Source organism: Psammomys obesus, unplaced genomic scaffold (assembly GCF_907164565.1).
Source record: "Psammomys obesus unplaced genomic scaffold, mPsaObe1.curated_primary_1811, whole genome shotgun sequence".
Taxonomy (NCBI): Eukaryota; Metazoa; Chordata; class Mammalia; order Rodentia; family Muridae; genus Psammomys; species Psammomys obesus.
The window spans coordinates 31,420,745-31,436,177 of NW_026585644.1; the positions used below are offsets into that span (position 1 = coordinate 31,420,745).

Sequence of the window (15,433 nt, forward strand, 5' to 3'; positions counted from 1 at the left end):
TACATATACATATACATATACATATACATATACATATACATATACATGATAACATGCCTCAGGAGTGTCACTGCCTACGGTTTTCTGGGACCTCCTACATCAACCATTAATCAAGATTTGCCCACAGGCCAGCTGATGAGACATTTCCTTAATTGAGGTTCCCCCTTCCCAGATGGCTCTAGCTTGTGTCATGTTAACAGAAAGACTAACCAGTACATGAGCCTACCATAGAACTGGGAATACAGCTACTTTGTTGGGGTTTTGCTTTTGGCTTCTAGAGAGTTCTGCCCCATTTTTTATGTGCTCATGAATTACCCTCAATAATCTGATCCAAGAATTTAATGAAGATGGATGGAAGAAACTTGCCTCTGTAGTTGCAAGCTCTTTCCCCAGCTTTAAAACTCAGAGCTGTTTTGTCATCCCTAGTATCCCAGTTTCTTTCAGTCTCTACATTCCTTAAGCATTACCAGTGAAGATCTATACTACATCTTCAGCCCTGAGCTATCTCTACTCCCTGGAGTATAATTTGTCCTGGCCCAGAGACTTGAGCTCAATTACAGCAGCTTGGTGCTGTTAGGATATCTTTACTCATCTCAAACTTCAATTTTCTCTCACCAAAGTTCTCTTTTCTTTTTCAGCCAGCAGATTGCTCTCTTTGGCAAAAATAAGGAGGCAAAATTCTTCTCTCTCCACCCCTTTCTACAAGTAACAGCATTGTGTTACTTGGTCTGCCATAAATCTGCAAATGCCTGGGTCTACTTTGCCTCCAGCACTAATTCTCAAACTCTCCCAGAGTATATATGTAAAATATGTGTTATATATAATATAATAATGTGCTATATAATATATATTTTACATTTATTTATTTATTTATTTATTTATTTATTTATTTATTTCTCCAAATCTCTTCTCGGAGGCTGAGTCAATTGCTCTGTTAAGAGCAGGTGTTGAAACTCATCCCAATGTGGACGGTAGCTCAGTAACAGAATTTATTTTTCATTCTCATAAAGTATCCAAATAAACGTACTAGATCAGTGGGCAATCATTCTCCAAAGGTTTCTCCAAGTTTGATGATCTGACAGTCTTCAAACTGAACTTCTAAGGTGCTTGTGTTTGTCTACAACATTTTTTTTTTAAAGAGGAGAAAAAGAATGGAGAACATAAAGGTCAAATTTTAATGGGTCAGGTCAGATGGCATAGATTACTCCCACTTGTGTGCCATTGGCTAGACCACCTAACTGTAAAGGAGGCTATGGAAATAGCATAGCTGCAATGGGTGGTGGGAAATGTAGTCTAGCTGCAAAGGAGTCTGGGGAGTGTAGTGTAGGAAGAGAATTATGGTGAAGAATCTGCCAAAGTGGAAAAGAGGTTAGACTCTGTATTTTCAAGATTCTCTCTTGATTCTTAAGTAGGTCATGCTTTGTACAACTCTGCTCTGCCCATTCTGAGTTCTGTTCAGGTTCCCAGGGCTCTTTACAGAGTGGTCTTCATGTTGCTCTCAAATTATCTTGATTAACTTGCTGTACCCAAATAATGTACCAACAGCCTCCCCAGCTCACATGTTCTGCTCCACCTGCATGTTGGGTGGCTCTTGTTTTCTCTACCTTTCTTCCTTTTGACTGCTTGGCAAATTCCTACTATCCAAGATTCTTGGGCGAAGTTATTCTTCCATCACTCACCTGCCCTTAGGGGGCACTGATGGAGCCTTTCCTCCCCCCCCCCTTCCCGTTTTACCTGGACTGCATCTTATTATGGTATTGATCATGCTGAGTGGCATTCACTTCGCTTTGCTATCCCATTAGACAGGGATAACCTCAAGGGCAGTGTCCTTTTTTTAATTATCTCTGTATCCTCAGCATCTGGCACCTTGCCTGGTACACGGTGGCACTCAGTAAGAGTTTGCTCTGCAGAAATCCTTACCATTAGACAACTTTCTGCAATCACTTATCTGTCCCTTTTTATTATTTTCTACTCATGACAAATAAGAAAAGCTTTCCATTGTGCTTACAATTTTGCTGCCTTGATTAACTTAATTAGCAAAAGTTTGTGTGCCCCTTCATCCCCCCCTTTCCACTCTACCCAAAGGTGACCTTCCTCATGAGCCACTGTGATCTCAACAACAGGTATTCCAACCCTGGTAATTACACATTAAGAATTCTACAGTGGACTAGGGGAAGGGGATGAGGGGAAGAGGGAGGGACAGTAGGACCAGGGGAGTTGAGGGAGGGAGCTTCAATCAGGATATATAATGAATAAATTGTGAAGAAAAAATAAAAATTAAATGAAAAGAATTCCACTAGAATAACCCCTGCCTTCTTGAGACGTCTTCATTTTCAACTTTACCATTCCCTAATGTTTTTTAAGATCTTCAAAATCCTGAATTCTTGAGATCCGGGAAGTACATCCTGTAATGCTTATTCTTCAATTTAATGAACAAAATGGAATCTGTGATAACTGTTGAAATGGCCAGCCTCCAAGATGCTTTCTGTCTGAAGTCTAACTCTCTCTCTCTCTCTCTCTCTCTCTCTCTCTGACTTTCTTTCTCTTTAATACACACACGCACACTTGATTCCACACCTTGAAGGAGCCATGCAAAGATATACTCATTGACAAGGGCCTAAGTTCTACATCCAAAAGTCTCACTGAAAAACTTGGAAATGAATCCTTTGTCTTAGTCCAGCCTTAAGAGTTCAGAATCCCTGGGCCAGTGACATGGCTCAGTATGTAAAGCTGATGATCTGATTTCATCCCTGGAGCCCACACGGTAGGAGGAGAGAACTGACTTTCCTCTAGCTTCCAGAAATGTGTCCTGGCATGTGCACCCTCACTCATACACATGATGCATCTACACATATTCCTACACAAAATAAATGTCTGCAGAAAGAGTTGGGAATTTCTGTGTATCATCTCAGGGGCTGGAAATCTCAACATTCTTAGATTCTCAGATTCTTTGAGGCCCGTGAGTAGATGAATGGACATAGTTCAGTGTTTTTCCTAGATTTCAGGAATACTGATTTTACAATGCCATCTGATACCTACCTACAACTTTGTGAGAATTCCTAAGCCCCCGAACCACCCAGCTGTGCTCTGGGACTCCTGGTACTGTAGAAGACAATGAATATTTGCTATTTTTAAGAATTTTGGGTGATGCTTACTATGACTGAGCCTGTTATGCTCATTGTCACATTAATTTCCAAACTTCAGGTCAGACTTCAGCAGCACCAGAGATGCAACCATCAGCCAAGAGCACCTGGAGTTTACCTGGGGGAAAGTACAGTGCAATTTCCATTTGTGAGTTTGAAACTGTGTCTACAAGGAACCAACCACATTCCCCACCTGTTGGATGGCTCAAACTCCCTGTTAATGGCAGGCTATCTATCTCCCTTCTCCCTGTGTGTCTGCACTGAAAATTTTATACTCGGGATTCATTGATTTGACGTAAGGATTAAGAAAAACAATTTAACATTTAAGAAGGGAAGAAAGGAAAAGGAGTTTTGAGCAGTGTCTGACATATATAAGTGCTAAATGAATGTCTGCTGTTACTGGCATTTTCATCATTGGTGCCTCCTTATTTCATATTCTTTCACCTTAACTCACGGGTCCACTGCGTCTGAACCACACATATGCATGCACCACCGCATGTCATTCTTTATTCCCAATAAAAGAGTCTTGATCATAATTATGGGATTTTATCTGCCACCATTTTGAAATCTCAAGTTCTGTTGAGCTGAACTTATCCTGTAGATTGGTGTACAAATAACAGAACCCAAACAAATATTCAAATTTTGAGGCTTTAAGTCTAAGTCCATCTATTTTTTATGTTAAATTCTAATTGTTTCTACTAGGCCTTTATATCATCCAAAACTCTCAAGGTAACCGTGAAATTGTCTGAAACCATATTGACATGACTGAGGGCTTGGAGGGCCGTGAGAAGACATCTGTTGCTGCACAGAAAGATGCACAGCCATCTACAGGATGCATCTCATCTACCCCTTTCCCTGAATCTGCACCAAGACAACCTATAAAGAATCAGGTCTTTTAATGAAAACCCTCTGGTAAATATTGTTCAAAGCTTTGAGAGTCATGAAGAGCATAATTGTACAGGGTTGTGGTAGCAAAACACTTCCTTTCCAGAGTGCTAAGGCTGAAACCTTTTTTTATCTCAAGAATACTCCATTCTTCCAGTGACAACAGTATCATGTCTAAGTAGTTTCCACTCTGAGCAGTTTATGACATGATAAAAATGTGCCTTTCTTTGTATACTCAGATGATGGGGCCTGCCTGCTCCATTTCCCCCTACAGCCTAATTGAGCTGCTTTTTATACTTTGGCCTGAGGTTTCCTCCCCAGCTCTTCCTTTTAGGTGCCATCTACTCTGCTTCACTCTTGAAGATCTCCTTTCACCGTGTGTTTTAACCTGTGAGTTGCTTCAGACCTCTTAGAAGTCGATAAGTGGTGAGGCTAAAATAAATAAAAATGATGTGTTTCTGAGCAGTTGTATGTGAGTGGGATTTTCGGTAAAACAGCCACCAACTGAGCATCCAAGAGAAAGGGGAAGCTCATGCACCATTTCGGCCTGAAAGCTAGCAGCCTTTCTGCTTCATCATTTAGAATTTTCTCCTCATGTTTTCTTACAGCAAGGTACTCTTGGACCAGATGGTGGCTTGTATCACAAATTTGAGGCTATTTTAAGACATGTGGTAGGATGCAATGGACACTCAATGACCTTTTTTTTTTTTTTGAATTTTATTTTTTCTTATCAGTTACATTTTATTAACTCTGTATCCCAGCCTTGTCCCGATCCCTCATTCCCTCACAGTCCCTCCCTCCCTCATCTCCACCATGCTCCTTGCCAAGTCCACTAATAGGGGGGACCTCCTCCCCATTCATCTGATCCTGTTTTATGAGGTATCTTCAGGACTGGCTGCAAAGCTCTCCTCTGTGGCCTAACAGGACTGCTCCTCTCTTGGGGGGTGGGGAGGCCAAAGAGCCAGTCATTGAGTTCCTGTTAGAAATAGTCCTTGTTCCCCTCACTATGGGAAACCAATTGGTTACTGAGCTACCACAGGCTACATCTGAGTAGAGATTCTAGGTTACATTCATACATGGTCCTTGGTTGCATGTCAGTCTCAGAGAAGACCCTGTGCCCAGATATATTTGGTCCTTGTGGAGCTCCTATCCTTTCCTCATCAGACTAACTCCCCTTCTTTCATATGATTCCCTGTACTCTGCCAAAGGTTTGGTCATGAGTCTTTGCTTTGAAAACACTGCTACTTAGAGTCTTTCAAATGCGCTCAGTAGACTCCTGTCATACGTTCAATGCGCATCCCATCTGTCTTTCTAAACGAAGATTGATAATCTTACCCCATGTCCGCTCTCTTGATTATCTTTTTTAGGTGTACAGATTTCATTATGTTTATCATATCTTATAGGTCTATATAAGTGAGTATATACCGTGTTTGTCTTTCTCCTTCTGGGATATTTCACTCAGGATGATCTTTTCTAGATCCCACCATTTGCCTGCAAATTTCATGATTTCCTCCTTTTTGATTGCTGAATGGTATTCCATTGTGTAAAAATACCACAATTTCTGTACCCATTCCTCCGTTGATGGACATCTGGGTTGTTTCCAGGTTCTGGCTATTACAAATAAAGCTGCTATAAACATGGTTGAGCAAATATCCCTTTTGTGTACTTGAGCAAAGTTTGGGTATGTACCTAGCAGTGGTATAGCTGGGTCTTGAGGAAGCACTATTCCTAATTGTCTTAGAAAGTGCCAGATAGATTTCCAGAGTGGTTGTACCAGTTTACATTCCCACCAGCAGTGGAGGAGGGTTCCCCTTTCTCCACAACCTCTCCAGAATGTGTTGTCCCTTGAGTTTTTCATCTTGGCCATTCTGATGGGTGTAAGGTGATATCTCAGGGTCGTTTTGATTTGCATTTCCCTGATGGCTAATGAGGATGAGCATTTCTTTAAGTGTTTCTCTGCCATTCGATATTCCTCTGTTGAGAATTCTCTGTTTAGCTCTGTTCCCCATTTTTTTAATTGGATTACTTGGTTTGCTGCTTTTCAGCTTCTTTAGTTCTTTGTATATACTCAATATTAGTCCTCTGACTCAATGACCTTTTATGAGGCTAAATAACTCATTTTTCCTCTTACCTTGTCACCACTGGTTCCAGCAGTGAAGCCTCTGTGCCATGTTGTTGACATTCATCTTTCCACTGGCCATGTATTCAGGAGTTCTTCCTCCTGGGTACAGAAAGTGTGTAGTGCAGCTTCAGAAGTTCTGCAAGAGATCAATAGGAAGACAAAGTGAAATTTCACATATTCCAAAATATCCCAAGCAGCTAAAACCATTAGATGCTTGACACTGCTAAAACAGATATACGGCAAAACTCCATTGCCTCTTAGACATCTCATTCTCAGTCTTTCCATTTGTGGAGAAAATAAAGGCTGTGTTCCCTAGAGGAAGGGACTTGTGTGTTACCTGTGTGAGCCACAGGATGCCCCTGCTTTGAAAGTGCAAACAGTAACTCCTTAGACAAAGCCTTGGCCCAGACTCAATTGTTAAGTGGCTGACAGAAATGAGATTTGCTGCCTAAAGCTGGACACTATGTTCCTTTTTTTCTCTGCGTGTTATTCCTCCAAAGCACATAGGGACTATGGCATACCCAGACAGCCTGAATTGTAGTGATGACCATGGAACCTGGCAGTAAAGCAATGGTTTTCAACCTCTGGGTCTAGATCCCTTGGGGGGGGGGGGAGTGTCTAATGACCCTTTCAACAGGGGTCACATAGCAGATATTAACATTTTGATTCATAGCAGTATCAAACTTACAGTTATAAAGTAGCAATAAAAATAATTTTATGGTTGCGGGTCATCACAATATAAGGACCTGTATGTATTAAAGGGTGGCAGCATTAGGAAGGTTGAGAAACACTGCTTTATTTATTCAATTAAGAGAACAAAAAGACAACAAGAGACAGAGGATGAAAGAGAACGGTGTGAACTCTGTCTTCTGGATATGACATAAGCATTACACCCATAACTCCCAACAGCTGTGGTTACCTGCACAAGACCCACAAAAGATGGGGCCTGTGGACACTCCTGAATGGATAAGGAGGCCCCACACCTCCCAGAAGCTCTCTCGGCAATTAATGGTTGCTGGGAGCCGTGAGTCATTTTCTTCCATGCTGTAGCCACTGCCTAGTTACCCATGCTCCAGTAAATAACCTCCTCCTCATGCTCATGTAAACAACCCTAATTAAACCCAGCGGGTCACTAAAAACAAAACAAACAAACAAACAACATGAGAAAAGGAAGGAGACTTAGAAAGTTCAGGAGTGGGAAGGGAAAGGGAGGAAGCAGGAGGGATGAGGGATAAAAATGACCAAATTATATTATGCACGTGTATTAAATTGTCAAAAACTAATAAACAAATGGAAAAAGTAAATAAATAAAACAAGGAACAATCTCGGTCACTGTTCTAGATAGGAGGTCCCTGCCCTGCCTCTGGTCTAATTCAAGGCTTCAAAATGACCAGTCATGACATGATCCCAGCCTTCAGCCCTGCCAAAAACCCAGAGGGAGTTGACAAACAGTGGCATCAATGGACTCAGAAACACAGCAGGGGTCAGGCAAGCTCATTGCCTCTTTATTCTTAAAAACAGCGTAGAAATGTCAGAAGCCATCGGGGCTCAATCCTCTCTCAAAAGTCTCCTGAATTTTTATCCTTACTGAGCAGGCATCGGTGAGTAAAAGAATCTTCTAAAATGCAATTAAATTTTCTTTTCCAGATCCAACCAATCATTTGGGTTTTATTTTTATACTCTGTCATAAACACTGGCCTCTTCTTAAACATTGAAAAGTAAAGTTGAGGTTTGATCATTATAAATAATTCATCAACCAATAACTATGTTCTGAGTTGCCTCCCTCCAACGCCACCCCTCCCCTCCCCCTACCTCCGCTACAGTAAAGGCATCAATGGGGAGAGAAGAAGCTGATCTCAGAAATACACAGATTATGTCTCCTGCCAGTTTGGGAGTCAGAGCCACCCAGGAAAATTGTTGGTGGCTCTGTTTAATTAGCACGCCTGCCACCTGCAAACAAGTGGTACTAAAAAAGGTGCCACATTCTTGCCATTGAGAACTCCCAAAATAAGACAGCATGAGCTCCATTCGGAGCCCTGGAATCTAATATTTCACTGATTTAGGCAACAGAGTTTTACTTTCATTTTCACACACCCCCCCCCAAAAAAAAACGGGCTTTAGCAATGAGTTATGCTTCAGAAACTATTTAGAATCAGCCCCTTAATCTAATGCTGGTAGTACCGTTGATCTGCTAGAACCTGCCACTTCCAGTAAGCCATCCTGACCAGCCTTACTCTTGGGGATGTCAGTGACCACCTTCACACTTGGAGAGCACCTCTCCCCGACCCCCAGTCTAAGTACTAAGTTATATTTCTTGCTAACACTGTTGTTATTCTAAGCTTCATCATGAACAAGTCAAAAATCTTATCTAGTTGCCTTAATCCCTTTTGGGGAATAAGCAGGGTGAAGATGATAACAATCAAACCATCTTATGCCATTAAGAGTGCCCAGCTTAAATGGTTGGCATGCGCCTTTGTGACACATCACAGAGTAAGGTGGCCCCACAAACAATTCAGCAATTGTGACTTACTTCCCTTTTCAGTCAACGGTGTGGGGTCAGATTGCAAGACAGACAGTAGGTGCTAAACGGATTTTTATAGACTGATTTAGTCACTGGAAGAACAGTTGGTTGGTTAGGTAGGAATTATTAATGCTTTTGATGCCAAGTATGGGTGGTTTTAGTGGAAACATTAGAAAAAAAAAAAAAAAACAGGTTTGTGATGGAAATACAAACTCCAGCTAGCATAGAGGCTGGCAGCTGCTCTGTTTATATCCACTGTGCTGCTGGAGATAGATGTCCTGTCAAACCTGAGGGTTCTGACGAGGCTTCCACTCTTCCAAGGAACCCATGCATTCAGGAATCGAAGAGACACTTGCCCCTCGTCTTCATGAGTGCTCTGTATTCTAAAACTGTTTCTAGTTCTGGGTTCAGAACTGACTATGAGTAAAGGCAAAAATAAGCATCCACAGTATCCACTGCAAGGGCAAGATGCTGAGCTAAAGGCAAAAGAAATTGCATTGGTATTTTAAGTGGAGTGAAAGATAAAACAAAATACAACAACAAAAACAAAACAAACAACAACAAAACAAAACAACAACAACAACAAAACCCAATAGCTTTGGAAGTAAGCAGGCTAAAATCCCAGTTCTATTACCTGCTTGCTGAGTGGCTGCAGGAGCTCATCTTGCCCTCCCTGGATTTAGGCAGCTGATCATATCAATTCTACAGGTTGCAATGATGACCGAGAAGGTGGCATTAATAAGAGACACTGGTACGGTGCTTGGCTACCAAGCAAGTGTTCATGCTGCTGAGTTTGTTGCTATAAATAGAAATAAAAGGAAAAGTCCATCCTGGCACAGAAGGTATGTGTGACTCCCTGGTCATCCTGATGGTGGCTTCCTACAGATAAGAGCAGGGGATTTCCAGCACAAAGCTCCTGTCTGGCTGCACAAAGAATGCCATACACTCAGTAGGAGATGAATGCGTTGGAGTGTCCCAAAGTACTTCACTGTGTATTATGAGTCCCTTCTTTCCTATCCCGGACACTTGATGAGTGTGTATTAATCCTGACCTTAGATTCTAGCTTATGCTTCAGCACAGGAAGGGCCGGCCATGGGAATGCATGCCACAGAGCCAATGGAGAAATCCTCAACTATGACAGGAGTGGTCTTTGTGCACAACCAACAGGTCCCAAGTACCATGCAGAGAGATCCATGGCAGATGTGGAGCTTGTCCCGGGGAACACAGAACAGGGGAGTGAGCTACCTGGAACAAATGTAGACCCAAGTGAGATCGATGAAGGCAGGTAAGAGATCTCTCACACAGCATGGACTCGGGCTCCTGTGTGCATTGGGAGTGCTGGGATGAACTACAATGATCCAGCGGAAATGGAGTTCATGAGTAGACCGGGGCTGCTCTAGGCTGCTTCCTATCGCTTCGATAAACACCATAGCCAAAAGCATCTGGGGAGGAAGGGTTTATTTGATCTTACAGCTCACAGTCCCTTATGAAGGGACATCAGAGCAAGACCTCAAGGCAGAATCCTAGAGGCCGAAAGAGGAGTTCTGCTTACTGGCTTGTTCACTATGGCTTGCTCAGCCTACTTTCTTAAGGTACCCAGGACCACCTGGCCAGGGAAAGCACACCCAGAGTGGGCTGAGCCTTCTCACATCAATCATTAATGGAGAAAATGCACCACAGACTTGCCCAGAGGCCACTCTGATAGAGGCATTTCCTCAGTTGAGGGTCCTTCTTCCCGAATGACTCTAGCCTGTGTCAAGTTGGAAAAAAAAAAAAGCAAAACAAAACAGCACAATTGATCTCTTGTCAATCCGAAACACAAACACATCACTATTAAACCAATAGCCTCTTCTGTCTCGTTTATTCCAAGATCCCCTGCTATATCACAATATAAAACTCAATATAACCATCTTTTTTTAATTTTTCAACATTTTAAAAGTCCACGTTCTCTATAAAAGCCCAACACCTCTTTTGAAGTCTATAGCTTCTCAGCTGTGGGTTCCTACAAAATAAAAATGAAACAACTTAAATACTTTCTTACTACAATAAGAAAGACCGAGGCACGGTCACAAGCAAAGCAAAGCAAAACCAAACTCCAGCATTGTAAATAACTCAGTGTTCAACATCCTGAAGGCACAAGCTTCTGGGCTCCAAATGACTTGGGTAGATCCATCTCTCAAGCTCTGCCACGCACGTTTGGCTTTTCTCCTAGGCTTAAGCCAGTTCACCTCACATGTGCCACCATCCTTGGTAGTTATCCCACGGTCCTGGGGTCTCCACTGCAACTGAGGCTGCACATTCACCAATAGGCTGTCCTGAACCCTCTAAGGGCTCTGACCCTGCCACATATGACATCACACAGACTTTCCTACTGATCATGCAGATGGAAGTATTTTCTTAATCAGGGTTCCACCTTATGAAATAACCCTAGCTTGTATCAGTTCAGCAACAACAACAGAAGCCAACCAGCACAAGGGCAGACCTGTGTACAAGCAGCCAAGCTTCACAGCAAATAGCTGGCAGCTAGACGTGATTCCACAAAAGAAGATGTGGTTTCTCCAAATCGTATTTGCATTCAGGCTCAGATGAAATGAGGGTAAGATGAGACATGTGTGAACACACCCTCCGTCATTCTAATCCCTATAGCTCATCTTTTTTCCCCTGGCATTTTGACCTCCTTATGAGCAGGCGTTGCTAACCAAAGAAAGCCTTCCTCTAGGCGAAGATGCTGGCCTGCCCCTCTTTTCTGACAATGCATAGCAAGTCAACTGGGAGAATTTTTTTATCTTTTTTTTCTTTATTAATTACACTTTATTCACTTTGTATGCCCCCTGTGGTTCCCTCCCTCCTCCCGTCCCAATCCCTCCCTTCCTCCACCCTCTGCATGCATGCCCCTCCCCAAGTCGACTGATAATTGGGAGACTTTTTCTATCCTCACCTAAAGAGAGCTGAGGACGGATTCCCGGAATGTGCTGTCCCAATGAATATTCACTTGAGGATTGTTCAAAACAGTTGGTCAGAAATGACTCATGTCCAAATTGCCAGCATTTAACCTATTTCAGACTCTACAAACCTTGGCCACATTCTGTAGTGCCAACAGCTATTGTACGGGAAGCTGCCCGGAATTTAGCTGGTGGACTCCTGTGATGTGTTCACTGTCGGTGAGCACACGCAGATCATCTCAGAGAATGGCTTCCCACGCAACTGGCATGCCCGTGGCCTCGCTCTTCTCTCTGGCTGAGATGTTGCCTCTGCATCTATTTCGAATCTCAAGTGACCCCTGCTTCTCTCCCCTCTGGTACCTCTTTCACTATCTTGCCAACTTAGTATTCATGCCACACCTATCATTCACCTTCCGGCGTAGTTTGAGGACCTCTCAGAGCTGCTTTTCCCTCCAGCTCCCACCCTATCTCCCTTTGAAGAGCCTCTGTCACTGTCTTAATGTCACATTGAATTCCTGTCATGGGGTAGCCTCCTGTGGGATACAAGCACTCTGCACCCCCAACCCACCTGTCAAGCTTTCATACACCAAAACTTCATGTGATATCCCCCCCCCCAGGAAATGCAGTCACTGTAACACCAATGGGCTCTCTCCCTGCTGTCTTCTCTTCTCTTCTCTGACAGTTCTGCTACCTTCAGTAGATTATTATTATTTATTATTTATCAGACATGACACTGTACTGTGCTTCCTATGAGATGTTGAAGGATACACAACCCTTGCACCGAGTTCACAGACGAAACAGCAGAGCTGTGGATCTAACATCACAGGAGGCCGCTGACAGAAAGGACCTCTGACAAAGTCCTCCCTGTTCCCTGGCAAAGACCTGGGTGCAGCCTAGCAAAGCCTCCTCAGACAAACCCTCCCAGATCGGCCCAAAGAACCAGCTACACGCCCCCCCCCCATTACCTAACCATCCCCAATTTCTAACCAGGCCTCAGAGTATTTGTGGGGAGGAGTAACGGGTAGAGAAATGAAGGGGGGAAAACGAACCCTCGGACCATGGACCATAACCTTCAGACTGGTCTGGAGGATGGGGGGGAACCGAGTCACAGGCTTTCCCTCCGAATCTCAAAACAGGCAAGGGGAGCTTTGAATCTGGGAATTAGAAACAGACCTGCAGAGTTAGTAAGCCAAGGAAGACAGGCAAAGAAAAAAAAAATGTTCTGTCGGGATGAGAAAGCCCCCAGCCGGTAGCCACAGGTCTTCAGCCAAAGTTTCTCTTAGTGTTCCACTTAGGGTCTGCGTAGACAGCACGCACAGGGAGAGGGGAAGGCTCAGTCAGTGTGGACCTTGGGAGGGCTGGCTGGGTAGTGGCTGCAGCTGGAGTGTCAGAGCAGGCAGACAGGCCTGTGTGGTCTGGGCAGCCCAGGGAGGTCTGTGAAAACAGAAAAGTTCGCACATGCTCCGGGAGGCAGGGCAGATGCAAGAAGACAGGATTGGCGTGGCTCACGGTGGTCCTCCGGAGATGTGGACGTTTCCTGCTCCTTCTCGTGGCCGTGGTGTCACAGAAAGGGCGGAAGCTGGCAGACGATTGGACTTCTCTTCCTCAAACTTTTCCACCAGTTTCCTCAGGTGTTGAGGGAGCAGAATGGAAGCTCCCTTCGGTCCGGATGCTTCAACCCTGGACTCTCAGAACCGGGAGGCCATGGCCCAGAAGCCCCGCCACGCGCCGGGAGTCTATCCGGAGCCGCCACGGAGCCGGGCGAGCCGGGAGTCACGGCGTGGGGGCGGGGGCGGCGAGCGGACGATGGACACACCCGCTGGCACCGAGCCCGGGGCCCGGCGCGCGGCTGCCGGGGATCCCTGGGGCCCCGAGAGCCCAGCGCTAAGCCGGGCCGGGGGCGCCCCGCCTCCCCCACCCCCCGCCCCCGCCCACTCGGGCGTCCGTGATTGGCTCCGCCCGCCCCTGGCTGCGCGCCGAAGCCCGCCTCCCTCGCAGCTAAAGCAGACGGTACCCGGAGAGGAGCGAGCCAGAAGGGAGCATGGTCCCCGTGCCGCGGCCGCGCCAACCCCCGCGCCGCCGCCGCCGTCCCCGCCGCCACTGTCCCCGCCGCCGCCGAGCCAGCCGCAGCTCCAGTCCCGGCCCCGGCCATCGCCGAGCCTGAGCTCAGCCCCCGCCCGGAGCCCGGAGCCCGGAGCCCGGAGCCGCCAGCCCCAGCCCCGCGGCCGCCGCGGCTGCGGGGAGAGGGCGGGGGCGATGCTGCCGGAGCCGCCGCCGCCGCCGCCGCCTCGATGAGAGCCGCGCCGCACCGCGCGTAGCCGCGCAGGCTGCCAGGCAGAAGGACCGACTTCCCTCTCCCGGGCATCCTCCCTGGGCTGCCGGGAGGCGGCGGCGGCGGCGGGGGAGGAGGAGGAGGAGGAGGGAAACGGGAAGAAGGCGGAGAGCAGGAACGCGAGGGGGTGGACCTGGATCCATTCCTCTCGGCCAGGACGCGAGCGGCCCCAGCTACCGCCACCCGCCGGCGCCGTCCCCTAGCCATCAGTCCCCCTGCACCCATCCGCGACCCTGGGCTCCCTGCGCGTCGGGCCGGGGCCGGAGCGGCGCGGCCGCAGGTAAGAGCGGGGCAGGTTGGGGCTCTTAGGATGCGGAGCGGGGCGGGGAGGCGAGGGTGGGGGGTGTTCCCAGGGTCCTAGGAGCTGCTGGGCCGGGCAGGACTTGAGAGTGGGGCCCGGAGCCCGGAACGCTGGGCTCGGCTCTGGTAGCAGCGGCGGCCGGAGCTGGAGCCTCCCGCGTCTGGACTCGCAAGCCTGCAGGAGCCCTTGCGCCTGCGCTGCTCCGGGGATGGAAAAAACGGGGGGGGGGGGGGAAACTTCCTGCCCCCGGGTGTGTTATGCAGGGAATGCTTTGGGGGGCGACTGTCACGGTGATGGAAGGTGCTGGAAGCATATGTGACCCCGGAGCCCGGCAGAGCTGGGCCGTGCCGAGGCGTGTGCGCCCCTCTCCTGGCCACCACCCCTTGCGCGGCCCAGGGCCCCAAGCAGTGCCGGGGGCCCCCCGGGAAGCACTGGAGAGCTGGTCCCCCAGGGCGGCCGTGTGCCCTGCGGGTTGGGGAGGTGCGCTCCCGTGTGCCAAGGGAAGCCAGAGGATGGGTTCTGCCCCTCGCGTTCTCAGCCCTAGCATTTGGGGACAGGGGTTCTTCGCTGGATCCTAAGTAACTTTCGAGGTGGAAGAGCTTGAAAATCGTCTGGATGGAACCCCCCACAGACTGTGTTGTGACCTCCCCCCTTCGTTCCCTTGACACCTTGTGGTTTCCAGCGGGGGCTGGAGGTGGGAGGACAGCTTTGGGGACTCGAAGGGCGGGGGGGGCGGGGGGGGGGGGGGAGGGGTTGTTTATGTGTGGGATAGTGGACCCGGGGACGCGTAGGTGGCCGCGCGCCCGGACTGCCACCGGCGGTGCAGGCTGGCCGCGGGGCTCACGTCCGGCTCCCCGTGGCCTGGAGCTGGCCGAGAGCAGGAGGGTTATCTGTGGTCGCGCGCGGGTGCCCGCGCTGGGCAGGGTCGGCCCCAGGCCCCGGGGGAGAGAGGCGTGCTCGCTCCAGCCCGGATGGCGGAGTCCAGAGCCCAGTTTCCGTGCGAGGCTGAGCCCGGGGCAGGTTCGGCGTGCGTTGCCCGGGGAAGGCGGAGACGCACCGCCTGCCTGCGGCTGTTCTCGGGGGAGCCGGCGACCGGCACGCGCGAGTCTCGGGTGCCTGGGTCCGCCCGCCGAGAAGCGGGTTCTCTCTCTCTCTCTCTCTCTCTCTCTCTCTCTCTCTCTCTCTCT

At 47.8% G+C, this 15,433-nt stretch overlaps 1 protein-coding gene and 1 long non-coding RNA gene across 3 annotated transcripts in view; one reads left to right on the plus strand and one right to left on the minus strand.

Moving 5' to 3' along the window:
- LOC129687924 (uncharacterized) overlaps positions 1-13,517 on the minus strand; it is a 41,314-nt gene extending 27,797 nt beyond the window's left edge. The window contains exons 1-2 of the long non-coding RNA XR_008721843.1: positions 12,787-13,517; positions 6,160-6,286 (exon numbers count right to left, since the gene is read on the minus strand). This is a non-coding gene — a long non-coding RNA (uncharacterized LOC129687924). The remainder of the gene's footprint in view (positions 1-6,159; positions 6,287-12,786) is intronic.
- A 461-nt stretch (positions 13,518-13,978) lies between these two features.
- Positions 13,979-15,433, plus strand: part of Klhl29 (kelch like family member 29) — a 293,822-nt gene continuing 292,367 nt past the window's right edge. For both annotated transcript variants that reach the window (XM_055626011.1, XM_055626017.1), the window contains exon 1: positions 13,979-14,225. The gene's annotated coding sequence lies outside the window, so the exon portion shown is untranslated. The remainder of the gene's footprint in view (positions 14,226-15,433) is intronic.